At 37.4% G+C, this 13,595-nt stretch overlaps 2 non-coding genes across 2 annotated transcripts; one reads left to right on the forward strand and one right to left on the reverse strand.

Moving 5' to 3' along the window:
- Positions 1-1,287: 1,287 nt before the first annotated feature.
- LOC121203863 (small nucleolar RNA R71) lies at positions 1,288-1,394 on the forward strand. Its single transcript, XR_005898798.1, has one exon. It is a non-coding gene; the product is annotated as a small nucleolar RNA R71 (small nucleolar RNA).
- An 11,859-nt stretch (positions 1,395-13,253) lies between these two features.
- On the reverse strand, positions 13,254-13,360 carry LOC121204134 (small nucleolar RNA R71). Its single transcript, XR_005899062.1, has one exon. It is a non-coding gene; the product is annotated as a small nucleolar RNA R71 (small nucleolar RNA).
- Positions 13,361-13,595: the final 235 nt, after the last annotated feature.

Below are 13,595 nucleotides of genomic sequence, written 5' to 3' on the forward strand. Positions count from 1 at the left end.
CCTAGGAAATCTTATAGTTTTATCTGCTAATTGAATGCTCATCCTAATCTGTTTGGGTTTCCCAAGACCTAGTTGTTTAAACATTTTGTAAGGCATGACGTTAATACTAGCGCCTAAATCAACTAATGCATTATTAACATTTAAACTACCAATTAAGGAAGGAATTGTAAAACTCCCTAGGTCTTTCAATTTGTTGGGTAGCTTATTCTGAAGAATGGCTGAGCAAACCGCGTTCAGCTCCACATGCAACCTTTCATCTAACTTTCATTTATTTGCTAGAAGCTTCTTTAAAAATTTGATTACATTTGGCATCTGCGAGAGTGCTTCAATAAACGGTAAGTTAATATGCAGTTTCTTTAAAAGTTTAAGGAATTTACCAAATTGTTTATCTGAGAAGTCTTTCCTTGTCGCATTGGGGTATGGCAAAAGAGATTTGTATTCTATACTTATTGGTTTTTGCTCATTGTGGTCGACCTCACCTTTACCTTTGCGTATCTCAGTTTGTTGCCTTGATTCTGGTACAGGTGTGGCTAACCCTTCTTCATCTTGACTAGTAATCGCGTTGAGTTACTCCCTTGGGTTAGATTCTGTGTTGCTTGGCAAGGTACCTTGTGGTCGTTCAGAAATCAATTTGGTAAGCTGTCCAATCTGAGTTTCGAGCCCTTGGATCGATGCTTGTTGATTCTTAAGTGCTATCTAGGTATTCTAAAAATAATTTTCTGACACCGATATAAACTTTGAGAGCATCTCTTCAAGGTTCGGCTACTTTTCCTGTTGGTAGGTGGTTGTTGGTAGCCTGAAGGTGGTCTCTGATTTCCTTGGCCTCCCTATAAGAAATTTGGGTGGTCTCTCCAACCTGCATTGTAAGTGTTACTATATGAATTGTTTTGAGATCGAGGATTATTACCAATGTAATTTAACAGGTCGTTATCCATGTTGTGGCCATAAGATTGGTATTCTGAATTGCTTGATCCACCTCCACTTGCTTCGCACTGCATTACTGGGTGAACCTGTGAAGAACTAAGAAAACCATCAATTTTCTTATTCAAGAGTTCTACCTGATTAGAGAGCATGGTGACCGAATCGACATTATAAACACCAGCTATTTTCGTTGGCTTTGTCCTCATGACTTGCCACTAATAGTTATTCAGTGACATCTCCTCTATAAAATCATAAGCATCTTCAGGTGTTTTATTAATGGTTGTTCTACCAGCAGCTGCGTCGACCATTTGTCGAGTCGAAGGATTCAGGCCATTATGAAAGGTTTGAACCTGTAGCTAGAGTGGTAACCCATGGTGAGGACATCTTCTCAAAAGGTTCTTGTATCTCTCCCATTCATCGTAGAGTGTTTCTAAATCCATCCGCACAAAAGAAGAGATATCATTACGTAATTTGGCTATTTTAGCCGGCAGAAAATATTTTAGTCAAAAATTTTCGGTCATTTGTTCCCAAGTAGTAATTGACCCTCGTGGTAACGAGTTCAACCACTGTTTAGCTTTGTTCCTTAATGAAAAGGGAAACAACCGAAGACATATGGAATCATCAGAAACACCATTGAATTTAAATGTACCGCATAGTTCCAAAAAAGTTTGCCAAGTGAGCGTTGGGATCTTCGTCCTGCAAACCATCAAACTGAACGAATTGCTGTATCATTTAAATTGTGTTAGGTTTCAGTTCAAAAGTATTTGCAGCTACAGCAAGTCTAACTATGCTCGATTCAGTTCCTATTAAAGAAGGTTTAGCATAATCATACATAGTGCGTGGAGCAGGATTTTGACTAAAAACAATCGTAGGAGGTAGCAGATTTTCTTGCTTTTCAGCCATTTCCTCGGTGGTGGTTGAAGTATCTTCCTCTTGCTCTTCTGTGTAACGTAAGCTTCGCCTTATTTCTCTTTGGTTTCTGTGAAGTGCGAGATCGATCTCACTATAAAAAAGTAATGGTCCTGACGGGTTTCTTCTAGTCATAAACTATAAGAACCTGCCAGAAAAAATGGAAAAATAAGAATTAGTAATAAAAATTAGAATAAAATTTAAATTGCAATAAAAGTAAAATGGCTAAAGTAATAAAAATCGAGTGTTCCTAATATCTTAGTTCCCCAGCAACGACGCCAAAAACTTGATACGTGATATTTGTGACAGGTTTTAAAAATTTATAATGAATCGTTCTTGAAACTAACTATTATCTCGATGAAGGCAATTCTACCTATCGAACAGTAGTATAACTTTAGCAAGACTGGAATGTCGAACCCAAAGGAACTAAAAGTACTAGTAATGACTGTCTTTTTATTATCTAGCCTAGGAATAATGGGGTTTGTTTTAACTAACTAATTAACTAAACTAATAATTCACAGAAAATAAAATTGGGGAATTACTTTTGGAAAAACGATTGAATTAATACAATACCTAAGGAAAAATCCACCTAGACTTCACTTGTTATTTGACTCTAAATTAGAGGATTTGTTCATTTGACTTGATCCGTAGAAATCCCTAAGTTATATTATTATCCGTCTCGAGACTAACAACGTCTAACCCTAGGTTGAATAATTGAAATCTCTTTCTAATTAATTCCCTAGGGTTGTATTAACTCGATTTATGGATCCCCTTATTAGGTTTCACCCTAATCCGGCAAAATCTTGTCACCGTATCTCTAGGCGCGCAATCAACTCCGCTTAATTATGAAAAATGTACTTTTAGACAGGGTCTATTCCTCCTCTGAATAAGAGCTTAACTTGAATCAATATCTTGGAATATCAAAACAAGATTTAAGAACACATAATTAAGAACAAGTCAAATATTTATTATACGATTCAGATAATAATAACAAGATCTGTCTTAGGTTTTATTCCCCTTAGGTATTTAGGGGTTTTAGTTCATAACTAAAATGGTAAACATCTCAGAAGAATAATGAATACAAAACATAAAGAAAAAACCAAAACTCCTGAAGGGAAATTGAGGGGAGATCTTCAGTCTTGATGATGAATTCGGCTTCTGAGATGGATCAATCGGCTTTTCTTGAGCAATTTCCTGCCTCCTCCTGTCTGTGTCCTTTTTCCTTCTCCTCTAGGGTGTATTTATAGGATTTGGAATGCCTAAGAACCCTCAAAATTGGCCTTTTCTAGAATGCCTAAGAACCCTCAAAATTAGCCTTTTCTGAATTGGACTAAACTTGGGCTCGGCAGGGACACGCCCGTTTGCGATTGCTTAAGGCCGTGGTTGAGCCTGTTAAATAGGCACGAGCGTGTGGTCCACCCGTGTGAGTCGTGCTTCGATTCTGCCAAATTGTCACGGCCGTGTGGTCTGCCCGTGTGAGGAGGTCCAGGCCGTGTTGATTTTGTACGTTGGCCCATTTTCTCCTTTTCTGGCCCGTTTCTCGTTCTTTCCACTCTCCTATGCTCACCTAAGTATAAAACATGAAGTTAAGGCATTAGGAGCATTGAATTCACCAATTTTAAGGAAAAATCATCCATAAAATGTGCTAAGCATGGGATAAAAATATGTATGAATTACGGTTTATCAAATACCCCCACACTTATGCATTTGCTTGTCCACAAGCAAAATCCTCAACTCATAATCAAAATAAATTCTTCTCAACTTATAATTTCTATCGATAATATCTCAAGATAATCCATAGGTAATCATATATTGAAAATTCAACTGAAAGAACATCAAAGTTTCAAATATTCTAAGTTGAGCATTTTATCATGAAAATGTCACAGAGTTTCACATCCTCACTAAAGATTCACTCAAATCACTCGAGGTGTTTAAGGACATTAAATGAAGCACTTAATAGTCAATAATGAAAAGTCATTACCATAGGCTTGCATGAAAATCAAATCTCCACTACTATAAATTGAGATGAAACATCAATCAAAAGGTCTTTAGAGGGTTGTAACGAGGCTTGGTTAGGGGGTGTGGCCACAAGCTGAAAGAAAGGGTTAGAATCGAGATTGAATTGAAAAATTGCCTAACTAGAAAAATGACTAGCCAACAATTGCGTACAATAGAGCTTTTTTCTCAGAATATAGAATTTAGCTTTTTAGCTCAAAAGATCACTACTACTAATATGTATACAATTTTTTTTAGAACAAGTCAAATAAAAAAATAGAATAAAACATAGCTAAACAATTATTTCAAACTCAAATCTCGACAAAAATAGGGATCAAATTAATTTTGGGGATTTCAACAATAATGAGTTATGGGTTAATATTGAGGGTAATACAAGAAATGGCTTGTTAGCTCAATGGGGTTTACTAAGGGTTAATCGTGGAGGTAGGCTTTTCATGGCATGAGTGGGTTAATCCTAAGTGCCTTTCTCATTTTGACATATCAATTCAAATAGTGTGGTCTTGACATGCATAATCAAGCAAGTTTTAGAATAACAGTTCAATACTGACGCACTCATAATGAAAGTGAGCATGAAAGAATTAATAGATGCTCTTGAAGGCTCAAGATCTCACAAAAATTATGGCTTTTTGATGTTTAAACTTGTGAATTCCAACTCAAGATAATACCTAACCTTGGCGAAACAACCTAAAATTTTAAATTCTTAAAAATCAACTTATCATGCTTAATTCACTAATGTTTTAAAGTTTAAATAATCAATGCATGAATGCCTATATTTTAATTTAAGATATAACAATAAAAATCATAAAGCAATCAAAATTTATCCTAAACATGATATGAAAGCTTTTCAAGAAAACAAGGCAATCATTCAGGGATTTTTTTGATGTAAAAATGAATACCCCCCACACTTAAGATGTACATTACCCTCAATGTACAAAGATAGATCTATAGAAGAGAATATAAAAATAAGATAGAGAGAGAAGTGAAACTTCCTAAGTGATGAATGAATTTCCTTGAACTGGAGGTTTGGAGAATAATTGGCTTGGGGGTGGAGGAGGATACTCTAGTGGTGGTAGAGGTTCATTAGTCCATAAGTCCTGCGCCAAAAGAATATTATATATGAAGCTGGTTATGGTCGTGGTCGAGCCGGACGTGCCAGTCGTGGAGAACCTTTCCCAGTGGAGTTTCGAGTCCCTGAGTAATAGTGAGCTTTGGAGCTTTTTATAACTGTGATAGCATCATGAACTCTTTTAGAAAATTTATAAGGAAGAATGATTACTCGATAGGAAATAGTCGAAATTCAAAATTGTTAAATAAAATTATAAATCCTAATAAAAATAAGCTTAAAGAAAAATAAAAAGTAGTCCTAATGTAGAATAAAAGTAAAAACATAAAATAATAAACAAAAGTTTTTAAACATCTTCATCGCTAGATGGTTCATGAGGTGGGAATGGCGATGATATGTGGAAGTTCTAATAAATCTGCTGTAGAGTAGCATCAATGTGATCAAATCGTTGAAAACACTGCTGCTCGAATCGAGTGAGGCACTCAAAGATGTCAGCATATGAAGCCGCCGCATGAACTGGACGATGAGAGCGCGGTAGTTGAGACGCTGGGTCCTCGTGCTGTGGAGGGACATCATCAGTAATGTCCTCGGGGGCCTTCTCCTTGGTAGATTGGGCGAGATGATATTGGGGAGGGTAGGTTCCTCGGCGCTTTTCAATCATCTTCATGCTTAGCATCCTCGAGATGCCTTGTGGAGACATCTGGCCAATGAGTGCCAAGGATGATTCTTGGGCCGCGGTGTCGAGGAGCCCGAAGTGTCGCACCAGTCGCGTCACATAGGGCCTAATGGAGATTACCCCCTTCCTCTGTCACTTCGTCTGGTGTTGAATGGTAAGGGCAATGAAATAAGCAAGGTCGATGACGTGCCCGTGCGACATACACCATAGAAAGTAAGTGTCGTGAGTGTTGACGACGCCAGTGCTCTCTCGCCTCCCCATTAACGTTGAGCCAAAATGGCGTGTAGGTACCTCAGGGACGGAGGGAGAACCGATGCCTTGGAGCAGCTAGGATTGTAGGAGGCAGCGCAAGGGGCCAGGGCATCCCAGCACTTCGAGGGAGAACGATAGATGTGGCAGTTGAGAGCATCTAAGTCATTCTCCTCCTTGAACTCCTCCGTAAATAAGACCAGTGCAGTACTGAGTTCTGGGACGCTTAGCTGGCGGACTAATCCGCCTAGGAAAAATTGGACCCTGCCGGGATCATCGTAGTTTGTCATTACGGTCTGAAGATGAAACGTTGAGCATAGTTCCATCGTGAGCTCGAGATATGTTGGCTCGATGATCCCAAAGAAAAACTCCCAAGTGTCGGTGATTAGGAGGGCCCGAATCGCATCAGCCAACTCAACTTGTTCTACTACAGCCCAGTCGATGCAGCGGCTCGCAATTAAAGGTCTAGCCCGGAGTATTCGAAAAAGTTCTTCTTAGGGCCCGATGTGGAATTGCAGGAAAGGGTGGCAAATTTTCGCGGTAGGGCCCGAGAAAGATGACGCTCCCTTCCTTTTCTTTGAAGTAGGGACGACGACCTTTTTACCATGTGAAGACGACATTATATACCTGCAATATAAAACATAATAGTAGGTAAACGAATTTGAAAAGGAAAAACCCTTGAATTTGAACTAACAATTTTAGCCAAAGATACTAATACTAACCAAACTCAGCCAAAATAATCAATTTCATAGCATAAATTCGTAGCATTAGCATGATAATAGCATGAGAATGAGCATAGTAATGGCATGGGTATGATAATAGAATGAGGCTTTCCTAACAACTCGATTCAACATGAAATGTTAAGATAAATAAACTAAGAATGCAAATTAAATAATAGAATAATGAACAAAATGAAAATATTATGAGAAGAATGAATAATAAGCATTAGAAATAAGTAAAATAGAAGTGAAAAGAGTAAACAAACGCTAAGGGAGAGAGATTGGGCGTAAAACATGGAGTGGGAAGCGGTGCACGGGCGTGGCAGGTAGAGGTGTGCATGGGCCGAGCCGGGCCGGGTTGGGGGCGAGCCCATAATATAATTTGGCCCATTTTCAAAGCCCAGGCCTGGCCCAGCCCAAAATATGGGCCTAGAAATTTGTCCAAGCCTGGCCCGAAAAAAAATGGTAGGCCCGAGCCCGGCCCGGCCATATTAATTTTTTTAGCTTTTTTATTAAATAAAAATTTTAAAATATAATAAATCAAATATATTTAAAAACATAAAAACAAATATTAAAACAAAAAATAAATAAAAAATGAGACTAAAATAATTCTTAAAATAATACATAAATTAAAAATATAATAAAAAGTAATTATATTAAAATTGAAAAATTGAAACAAATTAGAACTAAATTAAGAACCAAATTATATTAATAACAAAAGTTTTACAACATCAAAATAACATTAAAAACAACAAAAAGAGTAAAGTAAAAGTACTAAAGTTACTTAAAATTAAAAATAAAAATAATTTACTATTAAAATCGGGTCGAGCCCCGGTCAAAAAAATCTTACCCTGGGCCCGGTCTGTTTTCTAAACGGGTTTCGTTTTTTGTCCAAGCCCATTTTTCGGGCCTAAATTTTTACCCAAACCCTCTTATTTTTCGGGCGGGCCTTCGGGCCGGGTCGGGCCGCTCGGCCCATGCACACCTCTAGTGGCATGGAGGCTGTGTGGGATTGCAGTGACTAGGGTTAGGGTTTTTGGGTGAAGAAGACAATGAATATTGCAACCTATTTATAGATTTTGGGGTACACGGCCATAGAACACGCCCATGTTCCCCAATTTTTGCCCGTGTGATTCGAGAATTTTAAATTTGGGCGTGTCTGACAATTGGCCCACACTCGTGTTCCTTAGGCGTGTGGGTTCACACAGCCGGATCGCACGGCCGTGTCTGTCTTCGTTCGCTTCTCCTACGCCCGTATATGTAGTCCCACGCCCGTGTTAATATAATAGGTTCAACCACGGTTGCTTGGCACGGGCGTGTCGCATGCCCGTGTTAATTTGACAGGATCAGCCACGATTTCTAGGCACGGGTGTGTCGCACGCCCGTGTTGTTTTGAAAGGTTTGCCCACGGCCATTTTGCACAGCCGTGGCAATTTATTGTAGCCTGTGCTGGGGAAATTTTTGCCCTATTTCCATACGGCTTAAGGCACGCCCGTGTGCTGGGCCGTGTCTATATGGGAAACCTGTATTCAAGAGCTCCGTTTGTAAGTTAGGTGTTAAACACTAAAATTTTAAATAAGTTAATACAGTTAGTGCTCGGGTTGCCTCCCAAGAAGCGCTTATTTATAGTATAAGCTCGACTTACCTTTCCATTGAATGGTCACGGTGGTTCGAGGAGTTTATACTCCTCATTCCTGCTGTGAATCTCATCAAAATAAGGTTTTAGGCGGGTGTTGTTTACCTTAAAAGAGCCGAACTTGGGATGACTTATCTCGACTGTATCAAATGGGGAAATGCCAAGTACCATAAGAGGGACTTCTTCATTCGATTTGGTAGTGACAATGTGAGGATCTGCGGCATCTAATAAAACTTTATCTCCAACCTTAAGTTGATTTGGAAAGGTATTGAGCTCATCCTGGCGTGGTTTTGGTTTATCGTGTGTTCTCAGTTTATGTGTCTGTCATTCATCTATCTCCTCGATTTGTAGCCTTTGTTCTTCATAAATAGGTCCTCTACTATTGCTCGAAAATGGCTCATGTACTTCCTTCAAACTCATTTCCTGCAAAGTAGGTTGCACCATATTGTCAGTTTTAGTAGAATGGTTTAAACGATCATCTTCAATTTCCAATGTGTTGCCAGAATTGTGAGCTTGAAGGGTGATTGTTTCGTCTCCCACACGAAGTGTGAGGTCACCTGTGCCAACATTAATAATCGTTTTAGAAGTTGCTAAAAAGGGCCTTCCTAAAATCAAAGAGTGTTGCTATCCTCCTCTATGTCTAGAACTCAATGGAAAATATAAATTTATCGATTTTAATTGGCACATCTTGAATAATACCCCTAGGAAATCTTATAGTTTTATCTGCTAATTGAATGCTCATCCTATTCTGTTTGGGTTTCCCAAGACCTAGTTGTTTAAACATTTTGTAGGGCATAACGTTAATACTAGACCCTAAATCAGCTAATGCATTATTAACATCTAAACTACCAATTAAGCAAGGAATTTTAAAGCTCCACATGCGACGCCTCATCCAACTTTCGCTTATTTGTTAAAAGCTCCTTTAAAAATTTCATTGCGTTTGGCATCTGCGATAGAGCTTCAATAAACGGTAAGTTAATATGTAATTTTTTTAAGAGTTTAAGGAATTTACCAAATTGTTCATTTGAGCGGTCTTTTCTTGTCGCATTAGGGTATGGCACACGAGGTTTGTATTCTGTACTTACCGGTTTTTTGCTCATTGTGGTCTACCTCACCTTTGCCTTTGCTTATTTCAGTTTCTTGCCTTGGCTCTAGTTCAAGTGTGGCTAACCCTTTCTCATCTTGACTAGTAATCGAGTTGAGTTGCTCCCTTGTGTTAGATTCTGTGTTGCTTGGCAGGCTACCTTGTGGTCGTTCAGAAATCAACATGGCAAGCTGTCCAATTTGAGTCTCGAGCCCTTGGATCGATGCTTGTTGATTCTTAAGTGCTGTCTCGGTAATCTAAAAATGAGTTTCTGACACCGATATAAACTTTGAGAGCATCTCTTCAAGGTTCGGCTTCTTTTCCTATTGGTAGGGTGGTTGTTGGTAGCCTAGAGGTGGTCTCTGATTTTCTTGGCCTCCCTATGAGAAATTTGGGTGGTTCCTCCAACCTGTATTGTAAGTGTTACTATATGGATTGTTTTGAGATCGAGGATTATTACCCATGTAATTTAACTGCTCGTTATCCATGTTGTGACCATAAGGTTGGTATTCTGAATTGCTTGATCCACCTCCACTTGGTTTGCATTGTAATGACCCAAATTTTTAGGTCATCGAAAAAGTGAGTTTTTGGGTCTTCGATTTTAGAAATTAGATTCGTAAATATTTATTAGAAATATTTACGAAGTTAAGTGAGAGGTTAATTAGATTTTAATTAAGTAAATTTAGCTTAATCAAGGCTAATTTAGTGAAAGGACTAGATTGAATATAATGTAAAAGTTTAATTATAAACTATAGAAAATTCAAGGGACTAAATTAGCAAAGAAGCCTTAGGAGACAAGTGTGTAGTATGTATGAATACATTTGTATTATTTTAATTGGTACAAATGTATGTGTAAATATGTATTTACTTATTAAATAAGAAATAATAATTATAATAATTTAATAATATAATAATATATGTTATAATAATGGAATAAAGAAAATAAAAGAAATAAAACATAAAGAAAAAGAAAGAAAAGGGACGAAACAGAGCAGGGAAAGAAAGAAAGAAAAAGAAAGGAAAAATTAGGGCTTTGAGGTTTGAAGCTTAATTGGTAAGTCAATTTGATCCATTTTCTTGTAATTTTGATGTCTATGGAATCCTAGAAAAGAATACTACTTGAGTTATGTTGAAATTGAGAAAAATATTGAATTTTTAGATGTTGATTAAGTTTAATAAATGGAAGAATTAAGTGTTAATTTGATGGAAATTCAAGTTAGAAGTGGGAGAAGGATTAAATTGTAAAAGAAAATATAGGTCTTGCAATAATAGGGATTAAATTGAGAAGATGTTATAATTAGTGTTTTATGCTGTAAATTTAAGAGTTGGAATAGTTTAAAATGATAAATGGATGAAAATATAGGGTTTGTTTTGAAGAAAAAGAATGGTTATGGTGGAAGGACTAAATTGGAATTTAAGTAAAAGATACATGGAAATACAAGAGTGTGTTATTAAATAATATATATTGATAATTTTAAATGTTAAATTTTATGTAGCTAACGTAGCACAAGAAACATCATCGAAAAAGGGAAAGGAGAAAGTGAACGAGGATATCGAGTAAACTCAAGAATTTCGGTTTGTATTTCTATAAACTATGCTTAATGATTTAACACAATATAATTGCTATTCTTAGTAATTAGAATGTATAATGAATGATATGATAGAAATTATTACTGTTCTTGTATTGAAATGTAATGATTTGTACACCCTATTAACAAGTGTCGGACTAGTCAGATATAATTGGCATGCCATAGGATTGGAAGTGTTCAGGGATATTCCGACTGTGTGTCGATGAAACACTATATGTGTCGACTACTGTGACTGTTTCGGATTCATTCCGAAGAGGTACTTGATAAATGCCAAATTATACATATTTTTACCCCAAATACCTAGCATATTTATGGATGTTTATTACTAGATTTATGGATTTTGGTGCTCTTAATCCGGTTATTTCATGTTTTGTACTCATGAGAGCACCAAGAGTCAAAAGGAGTAAAAAACGAGCCAAAAAGGGACAAAACAGACCAAATCGAGAAGATGACACGGCCTAAGCCTTGCCACACGGGCAGCTCACATGCTCGTGTCTTTCGAGGGTGTCGACCAAGGCTTTCACGATTCACACGGCCTGGCCATTGACCCACACGGCCGTATGCAATTTAACGGATGGAACACGGCCTGGCAATCACGTCACAAGGTTGTGGCACACGGGCGTGTCCCTTTTTCAAAGAGTTGTATTTTACACGAAAAATGATACTTAGGGAGGAAGAAAGCCAATCCAAAGCCTATATAAACACCCTAAATATGACTTAGAAAGAGCCGCTCTCTCCAGAACTTTCCTGAAGTACAGAATCGCACGTCGGGAATTACTTGAAGAAAGCCAGACGATCCATCCCAAAAGCCGGAGCTACATCCTCTCAGAATTCCTTTAGGGGTTTTAGAGTTTTCTTTATGTTTTGTTATTTTCATACTTTTGAGATGTACTCTTATTTTATTATGAACTAAACCCCTTAGATACCTAAGGGGGTTGAAACCTATGATGGGTATTATTATTATTATCTAAACTGTATGATAAATACTTAATTTGTTCTTACTTATGTGTTTTTAATGCTTGAGTTAATATTCTGGGTATTAATTCATGATTTGATGTGCTTATGCAGAGGAGCAAAAGTCTCTGTCTAAGAGTAGATTTGACATAATTAAGCGGAGTTGATCAAACGCCTAGAAATAGGGTTACGAGATTTTACCGAATTAGGGTGAAACCTAATATGGGAGTCCATAGATCGATTTACTGCTTCCCTAGGGGTTTTAATTAAAAAAGAGATTTCGATTAATTCAGCTAAGGGTTAGACGTTATTAGTCTCAAAAGAGATAATAATATAGGTTATGGAGTCCACGGATCAAGTCAAGTGAATAAATCATCTGGTTCAGAGTTAGATAACAAGTGAAATCTAGGTGGATTCCTCCTTGGGTGTCGTCTTTATTAATTACTTTTCTTCAAGCCTTTTTCCAAATTTTCTCTTTGCTTTAGTTTAATTAGTTAATTAGTTTAATAAACAACCCCTCCTTATTTCTAGGCTAGATAATGAAAAGATAGTTATTACTAGTACTTTTGGTTCCCTTGGGTACGATATCCCGGTCTTGCCATTACTATACTATTGTTCGATAGGTGCGCTTGCCTTTTCATCGTGATAATAGTTAGTCTAGGTTTGATCTTCATTACAAATATTTATTACTTGTTACGAATCACGCGATCAAGTTTTTTGGCACCGTTGCCGGGGAACTAAAATATTAGGAACGCTAAATTTTTATTACTTTAGCCATTTATTTTTCTTGCAATTTAATTTAATTTTATTAATTTTATTATTTATTAATTTACTTTTTCCTTCTCTTGGCAGGTTTTTATAGTTTATGACTAGAAGAAACCCGTCGGGACCATTACTTTTTGACGAAGAAATCGATCGTACAATTCATAGAAATCAAAGAGAAATAAGACACAACTTAAGATGCATGGAGAACGAGCAAGAAGACGATACTCAACCCCCAACCGAAGAGATGACTGAAAACCAAGGCACTCAGCTACCTCCTATAATTGCGGCTAATCAAAATCCTGCTCCATGTACTATACATGATTATGCTAAACCTTCTCTAACAGGAACTGAATCTAGCATGGTTAGACCTGCTGTAGCTGCAAATACTTTTGAATTAAAACCTAACACTATTCAGATGATACAGCAGTTTGTTCAGTTTGATGGTTTGCAAGATGAAGATCCAAACGCTCACTTAGCAAATTTTCTGGAATTTTGCGATACATTTAAAATCAACGGCGTTTTTGATGATGCCATTCGTCTTCGGTTATTTCCCTTTTCACTGAGGAACAAAGCTAAACAGTGGTTGAACTCGTTACCACGAGGGTCAATTTCTACTTGGGAACAAATGACTGAATTTTTTTACTAAAATACTTTCTGCCGACAAAAATGGTTAAATTAAGTAATGATATCTCTTCTTTTGTGGAGATGGATTTAGAAACACTTTACGATGCATGGGAGAGATACAAGGACTTACTGAGAAGGTGCCCTCACCATGGGTTACCGCTTTGGCTGCAAGTACAAACATTCCACAATGGTCTGAATCCCTCGACTCGGCAAATGGTTGATGCAGCTGCTGGCAGAACCATCAACAACAAAACACCTGAAGAGGCTTATGAATTCATTGAAGAAATGTCACTGAATAACTAACAAGGGAAATTCATGAGGACTAAGCCAACAAAAGAGCCGGCGTTCATAACGTTGACTCAGTTAATATGCTGTCAAATCAGGTAGAAC

Source organism: Gossypium hirsutum, chromosome A07 (assembly GCF_007990345.1).
Source record: "Gossypium hirsutum isolate 1008001.06 chromosome A07, Gossypium_hirsutum_v2.1, whole genome shotgun sequence".
Taxonomy (NCBI): domain Eukaryota; kingdom Viridiplantae; phylum Streptophyta; class Magnoliopsida; order Malvales; family Malvaceae; genus Gossypium; species Gossypium hirsutum.